Genomic DNA, 16,295 nt, shown 5'->3' on the forward strand with positions numbered 1-16,295 from the left:
TCAAGATTTTGTTTTTAGCTAACATTTATTTAGTATTTCTTGTTTGCCAGATTCTGGGTCTTTTAGATACTGTCTTATTTTTGACACTTCATTGTGGGATTTTAGTTTTCAATTAGCAATAATCGCGCCTCGGATAAACCTCATTGGCTACGATACTGCCACTGCGCAAAGCTCATTGTGGGATTTTAGAGGGAGATGTATGGGGTTGATTGAATTGGGATATAAAGAAGCCATTCATATCAGCAAGGTAAACTGAGGACACACACCAAGATAATATAGGTATCCAGTGGCAGCAGAGATAGGACTAGAACCTATAATTCCTAAATCCTATGGTCTTTCTGCTGTACCCACTTTGTTATTTTGACCCTCAAAGTAGGGATGAGCACTGAAATTAACTGAGGCTCCTTGGTATGAACCTAAATGACTTTATTGCACATAGACCTCTGTGTGATAACTGATAACTTCTTGACCTAAAAGATTGGTAGGGACAATAAATGTTTCAGGCATGCAGAGATGGACGTAGTTGATGGTCTAACCAGAGTCCCTGAGATCCCTTTTATTGGTGCTGTGGTCCCATCCTCCTTCTTCTGTGTGCTATGCTGTGAATAGTTTGCATATTTGAATTGTTTTCCCTTTGGACTCCTGGAACACAGGATACTTCCTCCTACCACAACTCACCCCCTATAGCCCTACACCAATAAATAACCAACGAAGGAACACAAAAGCAGAGGTTACTGAACTTTAGATAGGACAAACTCTGAGGGGTAATATATTCTGCATAGCTTCATGAGGGGTAAGGCTAAAGCTGACATTTTACCTGAAATTGCACCTTTGCTTGATTTCTTACACTTTTTGTTTTACTTATTCATGCCCTTGCTCATTCTCCTCCCCTCAAAAAACTTCTTAATAAGTTATTTGCACTTGAATCCTTACTTTGGAATTGGTTTCTTGAGAATGTGAACTGAGAAAAATGTTTTGCCTTTGAAGTCGTTCTACCTGAGTTTTATACCTTATTTGTCTCTTTCTACGCTGTCAGCTGTTATTCTTTGCTACTCTCTTTATTTATTTATTATTTTATTTTTTAAAGTAATCTCTACACCCAACATGGGGCTCGAACTCATGACCCCCGAGATCAAGAATCCTACATTCTACCGACTGAGCCAACCGGGCACTTATTCTTTGCTACTCTCAATATGCCCTTTTCCACTAGCCTTATATAAAACATTCTAGGTTCTAAAATTTGGCTGCTTCTGATGTGTTATCGATTAGACAAAGCAGACTTGATAGATTTATGTGTAAAGTTAGAATGTGCAGTTATGAGGACTTGGGTTCTCTATAGATACTTCTGTCTCTGTTAGTTTTCTCTTTCACAGTTTTTCTGAGAAGTGACTTCCAAATAAACAAGGGCTACATGAAGCAGGTAAAGAACATGAGACAGTCTAATAAAGCACCAAGTTATGCAGTACAAAAAGAGAAGCAAGCAAACACCATAATCAGATGCTAATTGTGCTGCACATTCGGATTGAGCGACACTGGTCAGAGAGCAAACATATCAGGCCCTATTCACCCTGACACTCTCCCTTCCTCCAGGCCCATCAGCAGGCCATTCATGTGAATCAACACATTCTCCATCAAGAGATCACAGAAGTAAATCAACTTGGTCAGAACGTCTAGGATCTCAGGATTTGTGGGCACCTGGCTACTTACTGGGTTGAGACATCTCTCTCTTCTGGGAGTCAGCTTAAATATGAAGAGTTTGATCATGTAGAAAACACTTGGCAATATCTCTTTGGGTATCTTTTTACATTGTGTTGTTGCCGGAAAACATGACTGTACAGCAAACCTTGGCTTTCTACTCTGCCAGCTTTCTGAGGCCTGCTGTAAAGGTCGTTCAGTGCAGTAGGAAAAATACGAAAGTGCCCCTCCCACACCATCTCAGGTGCTTTCATGCCCATATAAATAAAATGTAGTCAGTAATGCCCTGCTGAGTGTGTCATGGACAATACTATTTATAATTTCCTTTTCCACAAAGCTCAATAGGCTCCAAGGGATCTATCTGCAGGGAACAAACATGTTCTACTTTAGAGCCAAAATGATTCATCTTTATTTTTTGTTCTTTAAAAAATTTTTTTGCTATTTCCGTTATGGTAATCCATGGATTCAGGATCCACTGTGTGAACTATGTGGCCTGAGAGCCTTATCTTTATCTATAAAATTCTTCCTTTTTACCTACAGAGTGTAAATTAGTGGTATAAACAAGACTTGGGGAGGATATCGTTAAGCTAGTTAAGTGAACAGGCAGCTCTGGTACCCTTAAGCACTTCAAAAGCATGTATTTATCCACAAATAGCTACTATGCTAATTACTGCTTGTTATTATTTAGGTCATTAAATCTACTTCCCTAGAGAACCGCACTAGACAGCTTTTTTTTGCAGCCCACTTTGACCTACTGTATACTGTTAAATGGAGTCAAACTCTGTTTCTCAAGAAACACTATTTGCTGACTCTATTTAGTAATTCAGACTGGCCTTCCCCGACACAGTTTTTATCGTGCTTCAGTGACATCCATGTGACTGAGGAGTTGGAGGCTGCTGGTGCTCATTCTAATAGTGCTTATGACACTTTCAAAATCATAAACATGTTGCTTTTTTTAGCTTCAGAAAATAGTCTTGCATCTTTACTATATATTGTGGATTCATTGGTATAAACATATTAACGATGAAACAATGTAAATGATAACTTGTCTTGATTGCAATATTGCCATATCAAAATGGTGAAATCAAAAATAGTCTCATGCCTTGCTGACTCTGTCCTCATTACCGGGAGAAGCACAAGCAAACAGAGAAAAAGCCCCGTAAGCCATTATTTCTGTTATGTGTTTTGAAGAAACCTGCTTTGCTGAAATTAATCACCTTTAAAGTATAAGCTGATTCTGCATTCCGTAGCTTTTTCTTGGAAAACTAAACAACAGTGATATTCTTCTCATTGAATAACCATCTTTTTTTAACAGCAGGGGTATAGTGGAATTGAGGGTAGCTCTTTATAATAGAATCTAATGATAATTCATAGCTGTAAACATTTGGACATTTCAAAACATTTTGTGTTAATTTAATTTATTATGAATGAGTATAATACACTATGCTAGGAAAGAAATTTTTTCCAGCCCAGTGCTGGTACTCTTCAGTTCACTGGACCATAAAACTTAGCTAACACATACAAGTTTCCCTTGTTACTTTGGCTACCAGGAACCTCAGAGATAATCCTGGGCTTAATTGCTGAAATTATCCTTATCTGTAAATCACTTAGTCTTATTTTAATGCCTTTTTGTAATTAATCAAAGCAAATGCATTTGGAACTAATCATAAAATAATATAAAATAAATAAATAAATTAATTAATTAATTAATTAAAATAAATAAAATAAACAATAGACAATCTAATTGTGGCCTGTCAGATAAAAAGGAAAAAGATTAATAAAGTTCTTTACAGAAAATGGCTTAAACAAGAGATTTCCTTCATTATCCAAATCTAATTTACTTCTGAGAACACATTACATATTTCACTATTCAAAATAGTGAAAAAACAAAAACTTGTCCCCCATTCATACAAAAACACCAATTTCTTTTTCTAATTTGATTAAAATATTTTCAAACAGATGATGGGAGATTTTTATACAATGCAAAGCATTTAAAACACCGGTAGCCTAAGTATGTAATACTAATGAATTCACTGATGGTATGTTTTTATGCAATTTGCAATAATACTGTTCAGTATTAGATATAGATTATACTTCAACACATAAGCAATGTGTTCTAAGATATAAATAAACAACCCAGGAATCACTTAGGTGAAATATTCAACTGTCTTTGTGATAAAGCAGTCTCATTTCCCCAGAGGCAGAAGGAGATGGGGGAGCTCTTGGCAGAGGCCAAGGTTAAGGGGCTCATGGGTGAATGCCAGGCAGGCCTACAAAACAAAGGTACTTATGAGCTTTGCTGCAGAGATCCTGCTACCATCTTTTCCAAGGAAGAACAAAAACTCATAGCAACTTTGAATAAGCCAGCTGTGCAGTTTCTGTATAACAGAAGTAACAACACTTAATATACCAACATATCTGACAAGGATTTGTTGAAAAACTTAACTGCTTGACAAGCTGTCCCTGAGTTTTAATGGAAGGGTCCTATTCATAAAAGGATGGCTACTGGGGACAAATTTTGCTCTTGATCCTTTTAGGACGAGAGCTTGAAGATTGCTGATTTTGTTGTAATTCCATCATCTACACCACTGTGAAGACACAGACCAAGGTAGAATTCCCTGAAGCCTGAATTTATGAAGAGAGACTGAATATTTTGCTGAATGAATTCTAGGATGGCCAGGGATGGAATTATGCCCTCGTGGAGGCCACAGACAGGGCAGCCAGAGGCTCCACCATCTGGAAGAGGATGAGGACTGGAATGGCTTGTATCTACATCACGCACCTGGCCACTGGGCTAATCTCCACCACTGAACTGGCAAGCAGACCTGAGCTGTCCTCCTTGCAGCCCAGCTTCTCTGCTGTGTTCCTGGCAAGCTCCCAGGCACCTTCTATTTTTCACTGAGTCTAGAAACCATCTTTTTAAAAATAAGTCAGCATATGATGGTGCTCTTTTTTTGATGCAGTGAATTAGTTCTGTCTCTCCCCAAGCGACTGTGTTCACTTATTGATGTGTAAGTCCATCTAAGTTCTCTTTTCCCACATGAGAATACTCAGAGCCAGGATATTTTAGTTCTCAGAGGAAAACGTACAAATGAGTGTAAGCTGTATAAATGACCTTTTGTTTGCAATGTTTTTCTGATGTTTACCACCTATTCAGGCTTCTTTTGGGGAGTTCCCTTTGGAGTTAAGTGCAGTAACTCCCAGAAGGATTCTGAAGTTGTTGGTTGGTGTCTACACAGCACCTACCCATTCATTCCTGAGAGGCTGTTAAAAAATCCAAAATAGGTCTGAAATTATCAAACCCCAACAAACTAGTTTTTGGAACCTCTGCTTCTATGATTGTGCAATACCTAATTGCTTTGGCAAAAGTCCTTCCACCATGTGCTTTTGAATTTGGGTGATGACACATAACCGAAAGAGCTCCGAACTCCTAAAATGACGTGATGCATAGCTTTTGATGCATAGCTTTGTTTAAGGTGAAAGTCATTTGTGCCCTGTATTAATTGGTGGTCTGAATTTTGCAGCAATCCCACATGTCCAGTTAGGAGTTTCACTTTCATGAGGGCATTAGGGTCACCAAAGTGTAAGCTCTGAGTGACTGTTCAGCTCTGCTAATGGCTCCTTTCATAACTTACGCACTTTCTGATTGCTTTCCCAGTTAACTCAGTCCATTCTGGGAAATGCAGCTAATTTGGGGGACTCTCGCTGATGTATCACAGGACTCATATCCTTATCTTTCGGCTTTTTCTCTCCATTAAGTTGTACTTACCAAAGCTGGTGGACGCTCTTCCCTTTGTTGAAGAATTAAACTTGTCCCCACGCACAGCCTTGTGCACCACCAGGGGTATCTTCACAATACCAGGGAACCTTGCCTATCTTGCGTCAGCCTCCCTCCTCTAAAGTCTACCCTTACGTGTACATCCAACATGTTTGTCTCATTTTTATACATTGAAGTTTTGCCATTAGTTACTGATTATAGAGGATTTACAGATACCTTTGCATCACTAGTGTGGATGGTTATGTTTGTCATTTTAAGAAATATAGAAGGGCTCTGTGTGACTGTGGGCACAAGTGGCCCAAGCTGGAGCCTGGCTGCTTTACCAGGTGCTTGAGTGGGACAGACGTGTTCAGTGTCCTACTTCCTGATTGTATCTGTCCGAGAAGGAACAGAGCTTGATTGTTTTGTTTGGAAGTTGTAATTAATGGGTGGTTGAAACAACATTATGGGACTATACGTATGTATATAAAAGGTAATACATGTGTTTTATGTGCTCATCAAGGAAAATGATACAGTTTTATACCAAATCCATGTTTTCCTAAGTATAAATAAAATTTTTGAAATGGCTTTATAACCCTGGCCTTATATAGGCTATAAAAATATAGTTAGATTTTTTAAATTTATTATCCAGACCTCCAGCCTATAATAAAAATTTAAAATAATCTATATAACAATCAGATGAAAACTTCTGTTAGCTGGTTTATGCTTCTATTATAGAATATATTCTAATAGGAGTTGATTTTTCTTACAATATCACTAAGTCAATATTTATATTTCTTGAGAACCATCTAAGTCAAAGGCTATCTTATGATTTGGCAAAAAGTGAAGCTTTATGGCATCTCACAGTTAAAAAATGGAAAAATTTTCACAATCAAGTCAAACATGTTTAGTAAATTTTATCAGATATACTGAGTCATTTGATTGTGCTCACTAGGACCCTACGACCCAGACTGTCTTTGGTACCCTCTTTCTGTTTCAGTACAGAAACTCCAACCAAGTATTTTGATATAAACCTTTGTACATACATCAGGTGTGAAAGGAAATAGCAAAGTTCAGTGCTTAATGAAATAGCGTTGTAACATCCTTACCTCTCAAGTACATACCATCTTTAAGACTTCAGAAAATGTCTTGATAACACATTTGGAGGTGTCATTAACCTCTCTGAGCTATACCTACAATGCAGAATTTTAGGTTTAGCAGTGTATGCAAACGCATACAAGATGGTATGCAAACAAAAGATATATAAAAATCCTTCTCTCTCTTTTTTTTATTTTATTTTATTATGTTATGTTAATCCCCATACATGACATCATTAGTTTTTGATGTAGTGTTCCATGATTCATTGTTTGCGTAACACACCCAGTGCTCCATGCAGTATGTGCCCTCTTTAATATCCATCGCCAGGCTAACCCATCCCCCCCGTCCCCTCTAGAACCCTCAGTTTGTTCTCAGAGTCCATAGTCTCTCGTGGTTCTTCTCCCCCTCCGATTTCCCCCCCTTCATTTTTCCCTTCCTGCTACATTCTTCTTCTTCTTCTTCTTATTTTTTTTAACGTATAATGTGTTATTTGTTTCAGAGGTACAGGTCTTTCTTTTTAAAAGCACTCTGCTGCCCCTTTAGGCTAAGTACCCCATTTTGGCTAACATTCAGATACCTGTGGATATCGTAGTTCAGATCAGCTATTCGGGGGTTACGAGAACTGTACAGACACACCAGCACACCACGTGCAAGTTGGACAGTACAACTCTATTTCAGGTTTCCTCTACAGTGATCCCACTTCCTCATTTCTGCTTCAGTCTCTGGGCCCTTGAAATAAAGCTTATAGATGAGGTTATTGTAGTAAAGTTGGTATCATCTATTTTCATCCTACATGAAGTATAGCTTGTTTCCCTGAAGAAAAAAGAATCTTGGTTTTTAAAATTTATTTATTATAACTGGCAAGCAGTTCTTGAATACCCACTCTTGGTATTGTAGAGTGCCAGGTGCTGGAAACGCTATGAAGCATAAGGCTGTAGAGCAAAGATTATAGACTGAAACTGATACTTTAAAGCCTGAGACATTAACTACAATTTAAAAATGAATAGAATGGCCAGGCTAGAAAGCGGTTTCTTTGTGTTCAGACAGAAACATTTGCATGGATGGGAGGAGGAAAACATCAGCCTAGGAAAGCAATGTATTTAGTAAAGCCATTCAGAAATACACCCACAATATGGAGATGGGGTGCTGGAAAGATGGGCCAAGAAAAAGCTGACCTTGACATATACTACATGAAAACACTGAAGGGTGACATTCGGTATTTCTTCCTCGAAACTGTACCATCTTTTTAATATTGGATTGCATCCACTTAGATTCCCATTATTCCCCACTTTCGCATACCACTGAGAGAGGGTTTTCCTCACCTGTTTTAACTGAGGCCTGAGACCAAGTGAGTAGCGGCAGATAATGGTGGAGTGATTGAGTTCCGAGAACCAATATTGACTATGGATGCTTATGAATATCCATTCTGATCATGATGGGGTTAAGCAGGTTTTTCAGGCGATGACTCTGTGAATTTACCCATAGAATTACTTAATAAGGCCTCTCAAATGAAACCATACATTTTAAAGAAAATAACTGGTTCAAACGTCATTTCAAATTTATAAACCACATCTCCAGTGCCATTTCACACATGAAAAATCAGTAATAGAATCATTTGGAGGATTATTATTTCATACAGATTTTAACTTGGAATCTTTTTCTTGGACAGTGTTTGAAAATGGGATATAAAACTATCTTTCTGGAATAGTTGAGATGGAGCTCTGATGCACTAGGTAATCTCCATCCCTTTCAAACCAAAAAGCATGGTTTGAAAAGCACATATTGTGATCTCTCTTCCAAAACCATGTAGGGAACTCATTAACTGAAGCCTTGGTTGGTGTAATTACACAGTTGTGAAATAGTACACCTTATACACTATTCTTCTGCACTTTGTAAGCAAGTCTTCACTTTATCAAACAACTGAGAATGTATAGCCATTACTTGAAAATAGCAGTTCCAGAATAAAGCAAGCTTCAGCACAAATGAAAAGTACAAGTAGTCATTCCCCTAGTACGGATTTGCTGTAAAATGTATTTGCAAGCAGTTCGACTTAGTGGAGGATTAAAAAAGAAAGAAAGAACCTCTAAACCAAATGAGAAGATTTAAAGGCAATGAACCATGATGGGTGATAATTTTGGCAAAATAAAATCTAACCTGCATACTTTAGCAAATTATGTTAAGTAGGGGTTGGTTAATTATGAATAATTCATTACTAAGCAAGAGAACAGAAAAAAAAATTGTTCCCTTATTTCGAGAGCACCTGAGAAGTCTTTTCAATATGTGTTTTTTCTAAATAATCTGTAGTTTAAACTGTGAAATTGATTTTGCTTTCTTTATACACACCCACAAATACCATTTCACTTCTTAACCGTCCATATTGGGATTATAATACTGTAGCATTGGTAGGCTTGTGCATTGAAATTTTAAATATCCACCATGTTGATTTTATTAGCTATTTTTTAACAGTGACATTTGGCATTCCTTGTTAACAGTAGCCACGCTAATTGATGCTTAAACAGGGCATCTATGCTGATTCACATTTTTCTAAAATTGCTCCTCTCCCTAGAAATCTGGACGTTAGGTTAGCAGCTGCTTAACTTTTTCATTTTACTAAAAATAACATGTAGTGTCCATTGAGATGAAATAATGTTAACTTTAGAAATTTGAGTTGTAGCACATGCAAGTCAAAGTGCATGGCCATGTACCACACTGGTTTTGGATTCAGAGAGAATTAGCTTTAAATCCTGACTCTACTGCTTCCTGGTCATAGGGTCTTGAGCAACTTGATTTTAAGTTTTGATTAAAAGCTATCCATTCCTTTGGGGCTTGGCTTTTAAGAGAACTTTTAAAGATTGAGCATCTTATGGAACTCAAGCAATAGTCAGACCTCTTGCCAGGTAATGAAAAGACACCAGAAATTTAGAAATTCAAACTACTGGGATATATCTGTTTTATTTTCTGTCTCTCTACAGACCAGTTCATTCTATTTTGTAAAACATATGGAGGGCGGAAGAGGAGCACCCAAAAGGAGTGAAAGGGGCAGTTAACAATGTCATTATTATCTGGGAAGAAACATCAAAAAGTATCTACTACACATGACTACAGTGTCCTCATTTCCCAAATAGGAAGGCTCCGGCGGGGGGCGCGGATTAGTAGCAATATGTATGAAGCATTTCTGAGCAGCACACAGTAGGTACTTAATGAGCTTTATTCAGTCTTATTCTTGGCTAGAATATATCAGAGCATCTTGTATAAGCTCTTATATAAACTTTGTATAAATATAGAGCATTATTGCACAATCTGGCCTCCCAAGTTCACAGAATTCTTGATCTGATGAGGAAATATTCAGTCTAACAGGAGAAATAAAGATCATGCCTAATGAAGGGAATATAGTTAGTATGTGTTAATACTGTGAATACCCATCCCTCCAAGGGAGTCAAACTCCATACAAGATAGCAAAGATGATGATGTAAGTACAAGATCTGATTCCCACCTCAATAGAGCATGGTTCTGTTGGATCACATGGCATAAGTAGGTGAATGGCGCAGGGCCAGTAGAAGGGATTGGGGGCATTGAGAAAAGGCCCTAGTAGATATGTTCTTGCTTCCTGTTTTCATTTTGAAATTCAGTATTCATTCAGCTTTCCAGAAAGAGTACCCTTTTGGAAGAACAACCCATATATTTCAATCTTATTCCACGTGCATGTGGAGGTATGTTTTCTACCTGTTCCTACTCCAAGGACGGGTCTGTTGACTCAGGCCTCTTGAAATAGAGTGTTCATTCTCCTGGCCATGGGGATTGGTGCAGGAATGGGCATGGGACCCAAATGGAGCCAGTAAGACCCAATGAGACCTTGCAGGGGCTATCCTGAGAAAAGCGCTGTATTTTCAGCTGTGCTTCCACCTGGGAAAATATAGTTCTTACCCTCCTGAAAACAACACAAGGCCTGAACATAAACCCAGCACAGAAAACAGGGAACCAAAAACCGGAGAGGACTTGAATCCTGATGAAGTTAATTTAGTCTCTGCATCAACCCTGGAGTGTGAAGACTGGTCTACCCCAGACTTTTCAATTACATGTGTCAATGCAACCCTTGGGCATTTCCTCCATCTTTCAATTCAGCAGTTTCTTTGGACTCCTCCTGTCATTGAGAAGAGGAAGAGTAAAGGATTCTATTTTACCACAGCCATTCCACCCTAAGCCAAGAGTGTCCCATAGTCAGGTACCACAGTCACAACACAGTCACATACCTATACCACTCACGCCAAGCTCTCTGTACCTCTCTGAGCCTGAGCAAGGAAGGGGAGGTTGATAACCTTGAATGAGACCATTGAGCAAGGAGGGTGGAGAAGAGCTTTAGCAGCCTCCCTACCAGCTCCATAGGTCATGGAGCTGGAAGTTTTCTGCTCTCTGCTGCTCTAGATGAATATAAGGGTAGATAAGGGAACCTGCTGGACTATTACAGAGTTTCAGTAAGGTTGAGCTAAAAGGTGGGTAACAGAGTAGGTGTCCCTAGCTTCCATCAGGGATATTGGGGGCAGGTGACAGCTATTTCTCACCAACAAATTCAGGGTCACATTTTTCTCATCTAACACCCAGCCAGCTCCAAAATTCCAGTTCCAAAATGTGTGAAATATGAAGGTCTTACCTTTCTGGAAACTGAGTGAAGGTTTGCTAGCTGTATGAAGCTTTGGTAACTATGTCCTGTTCAAGATAGTAAAGTAATAGGCTAAGACTAGATTGAGCAAGGTTCTGGGGTGCAGTCTCTGTTGTTTGTTTATTTGTTTTTTTTCTCACTTTGAAAAGCCCTCAAATAGCTTATGGTACTTTATGTAGTTGGGTTTTTTTTTAGAGAGAGAGAGAATATTAAGCAGGCTCCACACCCAGCATGGAACCCAACACAGAGCTCAATCTCATAACCCTGAGATCATGACCTGAACCGAAATCAAGAGTCAGACGCTTAACTGACTGAGCCTCCCAGGCGCCCCTGTGTAGTTTTTAAAAGACATTATTATACAAAAATATTTTTAAAATAGGGAAACCGAGCAGGAGCAATGAGCCTGGGATGGGGATAGGTATGCGGTGTGACTGTCAACCTCTCTCTAGGCCCCTGGTCACCTGTGAGAAGCCAAAGTCATCCATCTATAAGAGCAGAAGTTGACTCCTTCATTCCTCTTAACCAGATTTCTGGGATTTTCTGAACCTATATTCCAAACACAACACAGACAAAGACAGTCCTCGGCTATTAGAAAGACAAATCTATTTAGGAAAAATAAATACCCTTGGTTATGAGAAACAGAAAATATTGAGAAATATGAGAATATTAATTAGCATAACAGTGATCCATATTTACAAAGTCATAATAGTGCCAATACTAAACACTGATTAAAATTATGATATATTGTTTTAAAAGGATGATTGCATGATATTGGAGGTGCTGTGGAAGCCAAATGCTCATCATCTGTTGTAAGAGGTCGAATTAAATATCCAGAATTAATAAACTAAGAAAATTGAGGACAACACATTATTGTAAAATATGGGACTGTGAATAAAATAATTAAAAAACTGTGATAATTAAAAGTGGTTGTACCCAGGAAGAGGGCGTGTGAAAGAAGAATGTGCAGATAAGAGAATGCTCTCTTTTTTCTTACAAGACTTATAGAACTTATTTGACTCTTAAAAGAATGTGTTTGTCATACTATGAAAAATATTAAAATCAATTTTTAAATTACAAAGAACCCCCCAAAATAGTTCTTGGTGGTGGTATTTTAAAATTTGCAAGTCAGCTTGATGCTAAGTCTATTTTTAAAAATGGACTTTGTGAAATTTTCATATTTCATATTTCAGATATCCTGAAATGCACCCCCTCTCCTACAGCAAAGCACCTAAATACTACATAAATTAGAGCCAACATACTTTGAAAAGCATTAGTGAGCTCACAAGAATGTAAAGGGAGTTCTCCATGACTTGCAACAATAACAACAAAATCCTCACGAAACAAACGAAAACGTAATAAATAATACAATAAAAGTGGAAAAGCCCACACAGAAGCCAGGGCCATCCTGAAGCGCACCCAACCCAGATGTGTAAAGCTTCACTGGTTGTCAGCCCCTCCGTGGAATAGGATTTGAACTTGACAAGTATGTGAGCTGCAGCTGAGACAGTCCCCCCACCACATACACACTAAATCAGGTACTCAAAAATAACGATCTTCAACTGAAAGGAGGAATGCTTTCCAGGTGAACAACAACGACAACAATAAAAGCTGTCCAGCTCTGTTGGAATTTGGTGGGAAAACTTAATATCCTTAATATGAATAATCTTCCCTCATAATTAACATCCATAGTCTTTCCCTCAAGGAGTCCTGGGATTTGAATTATATCATGTACTCAGTCTATGAAACCCCAATCCAAGAAAAAATATTAAAATGTTCCCAGGTAGGTCATGCCCCAGCTAGGGTTGCCAGATGAGGCAAATAGAATACAGGGTGCCCAGTTAAATTAAAATTATTTCTAGTTGCCTATGGGTAGATATGTCAAGATAAAAATAATTTGTGGTACATACTACATATGTAGTGGTACATACTATGCTAAAACACCATTTGTTGTTTATCTGAAATAGACTATAAGCATCTAAATTACACCTCTTATCTTAATTTTGTTTTCACAAGATTTAGTTCTCCTCAACACTTCCGTGTTTTGCAGAATTTGCTTATAAAATTTCTTGCAGTTACTGGCTGTGTTCCGTTTAAATTGTAACATATCTTGGCAGTGGTCCCACCCAACTTCTTTAGTCATTTTGTCCATTGAACATTCATTAATGAGAAAACGTGCTCAACATTACCACAGTGAGCTGGTATTCTGAACACATAGTGGCATAAAGTTAACAACTCTAAGAGTGGTTCTTCAATTTGTTTTTTTGAAGCACATAAAACCACCTTTATGGTATTAACTAGCTTTACCATTTTTCAGTATTACTCTGTATCTCATGATCAATGACTTAAAAATGTTGTCCAGTAATAAAACAAGATAGCTTTGTCATAAATTTGTATTTCCTTTCTCTTCAACACTACAGTGATTCCACATGTTCTCATGCTGGTGATTATTAAATAATATGTATGTAAAGAATTGAATTCTTAAAAAAATTGAATTCTTCAGGAGATGAAATCTGTTTCAAACAAATCTCATGGCAAGTGCTATAATAATTATTCATTTCAAGTTGGAATTTCTTGTCCTGTTCATAAATAGTAGTGTTCATTTTACTAATAGCCTAGACACTTAAAGAAATAAATTTTGGTCAGTTCTTTCTTTAACACATTCAACAAGTTCTTTTAATCAAGATACTACTTCAATAATACTGATTTTTCTTTCAATTTGCTGAAGACATATTGAGGACTATGAACAAGAAATAAGTAAGTTTCCCTCAATGGGTTATTAAAAATGTTAACAAGAATTTGGGGGGCCTTTTCTTCAGAATTAAAGTATGATTTCAGTGCTTCAAATACGTGGAGATGTTCTCAACTGCATTTGTTAAAGAGAGCCAACAGGTTTTTGAATGTGAGAATTGAAAGATACTAATTGATCAGTTTAAACACTAAATGATGAAACCAGAGAAAGTCTTCATCACAGTTAGTTCAGTTGTCAATAGGAAGAACATCAAATACTGGTTCAGCAGCATAATGCAGAACATCGGAAAAATAACCAACACCTCCCATAAAACCATTCATATTTGGCTTCACCTTTGAATAAATAATCTCTGCACCTTTACATAAACATCCAGCAAGAGTGTATTATATCCACTTAAAGGGGTACTTTTGTTTCTTATTAACTTCTAATTCAATAAGAGCTTCTGCAAAAAAAGGCTGTTCTTTCTGAAGTCTCATCTGGAAGGGTTTTCCTTGTAATAGCCTTATAAGCAAGCCTTTTTCAGAAGAAAAATACTGCACAAGCGAAGGGAAATTTTTTCTGTATTGTGATAGCTTGTATCCGTGGCTATCCCATAAAAAGGTGAGGTGTTTAAATCTTTGATAAACTCTGTAAAAGTAAATGGAGCTGTTGCATTTTTTATTTTTGTAGTAGATTTCATTTTGACACTTGAAAATTTGCTCGCAATTTTGGAATCAGAAAATGCTCTGGTAGCAGTATATTCAGTCATGTGAGCTATAAAACCATGATATACATAGTGGATGGCCATTGCAGTTTCTGCTGTGATTATTTTATCTTTTGAATTTTGTTATTAATTACTTTTCTTTAGTACTAATTAAGGAAATCATACATCTCTCAGCTTATCTGTATTATATGTTGGCCTTTATCTGACTTTCCCTCATTTTTATATTGACTAAACAATTACAACCTATACAAACAACTTTTAAAGCTCTTTTCCTGGGCTCCTGGTTGGTTCAGTTGGTTAAGTGTCTGCCTTCAACTCAGTTCATGATCCCAGGGTCCTGGGATCGAGTCCCATATCGGGGCTCCCTGCTCAGGAGAGAGTCTGCTTCTCCCTCTCTCTCTGCCCCTCCCCATCTGCTCACGCTCTCTCTCTCTCTAATAAATAAATAAAAATTTTTTAAAAAAGCTCTTTTCCCTTGTTTAGTAATTGTCGATTGTTAAAAAAATTGTCAAAAAATTCATACCTGCATTTTGACCAAGTTTTTGTTGTGTTTATAAATAAAAATTTGATAATATCAATCACTACAAGACTTGAAAAGACTGATACAATAATCTTGTCAGGATGTCATTGTGTCTGTCACTCACAAGTCCAATTAAAAACTAACCATAAACACAGGTGAACCATCGAAAGGCCTACAAGCTCATAATAATCGGGCCTGATGGCTGATGCAGACTTCTTACTGGCTGTAGAGGAGAGCTGTATTTGTAAGGCACAGTCTGTAATGAAGCCAGACTGCTTTCATGTAAATATTTTGGAAGCCTGGCTTTCAGGGATTGGTGGGCTTTCAAAAGCTGGAGTGTTTGGGAATTGGTGGAATTTAGCTGGTAGTGTGGTCCGTGGAATAAGGTTCCTATTGATGCTGAACTTTCACAAGCATGAGGGTGTCCTGACTGGCTGAGTTTCATAGCCCGTGAGCTGATCAGCAGTTATCTCTGACTTGGGACTCTAGGCAAACAATAGTCTTCTTTTATTTCTTGAATATGAGACATAAGTACTTTTAAGTGTAATCTTCTCTCAATCCAACCGTAGGAGAGACCATCAGGCATTGTCCAGGTCTTCACGTATGGAGGTATGATTCTCAGCGACATCTCTTAAATCATTTAAGCACCACTAAAGATGTTTTAAAATATTTTTTATGCCTTTAATAATTTATTGAAAAAAAGTGAATATAAGACATTGAGGGTGTCCTGACAAACTCAATAAAGGGTATAAGGCAAAATCCTATAGAACGGGTGTATATATATATATATATATATATATATATATATATATATGATATCCGGCAACCCAAGTAATAGGGCCAATATGAAGATAATGTTTGTGTATCTATAATTGTTTAACTGAAAGATTATAAAGGAAAATTAGAATAAAGTAGTGAAAAGTAGCACAGTGACAATGACATGCTTATAAAGAAGTGTTTGTTAACATCAAAGCATAAAAATAAACATAGATTACAACAACTGGTTTTCAGAAGTAGCATTAAGCAAGTCAGTATTTGTAGTGTTATCACCAAAAGGAAAACTGCACTTGAAACCTTTGTGTCTCAGTTGGCAGGATAGATGTATTCTTAATTATA

At 37.5% G+C, this 16,295-nt stretch overlaps 1 protein-coding gene and 2 pseudogenes across 9 annotated transcripts in view; 2 read left to right on the plus strand and 1 right to left on the minus strand.

Moving 5' to 3' along the window:
• The window catches only part of LOC116625243, a 40,698-nt pseudogene extending 34,019 nt beyond the window's left edge, over nucleotides 1-6,679 (plus strand).
• The window catches only part of LINGO2 (leucine rich repeat and Ig domain containing 2), a 1,236,800-nt gene that overhangs the window by 567,959 nt on the left and 652,546 nt on the right, over nucleotides 1-16,295 (plus strand). The gene's annotated exons all lie outside the window — the stretch shown is intronic.
• LOC116625266 lies at nucleotides 47-173 on the minus strand (annotated as a pseudogene).

Source organism: Phoca vitulina, unplaced genomic scaffold (assembly GCF_004348235.1).
Source record: "Phoca vitulina isolate PV1807 unplaced genomic scaffold, GSC_HSeal_1.0 scaffold75, whole genome shotgun sequence".
NCBI classification, from domain to species: Eukaryota; Metazoa; Chordata; class Mammalia; order Carnivora; family Phocidae; genus Phoca; species Phoca vitulina.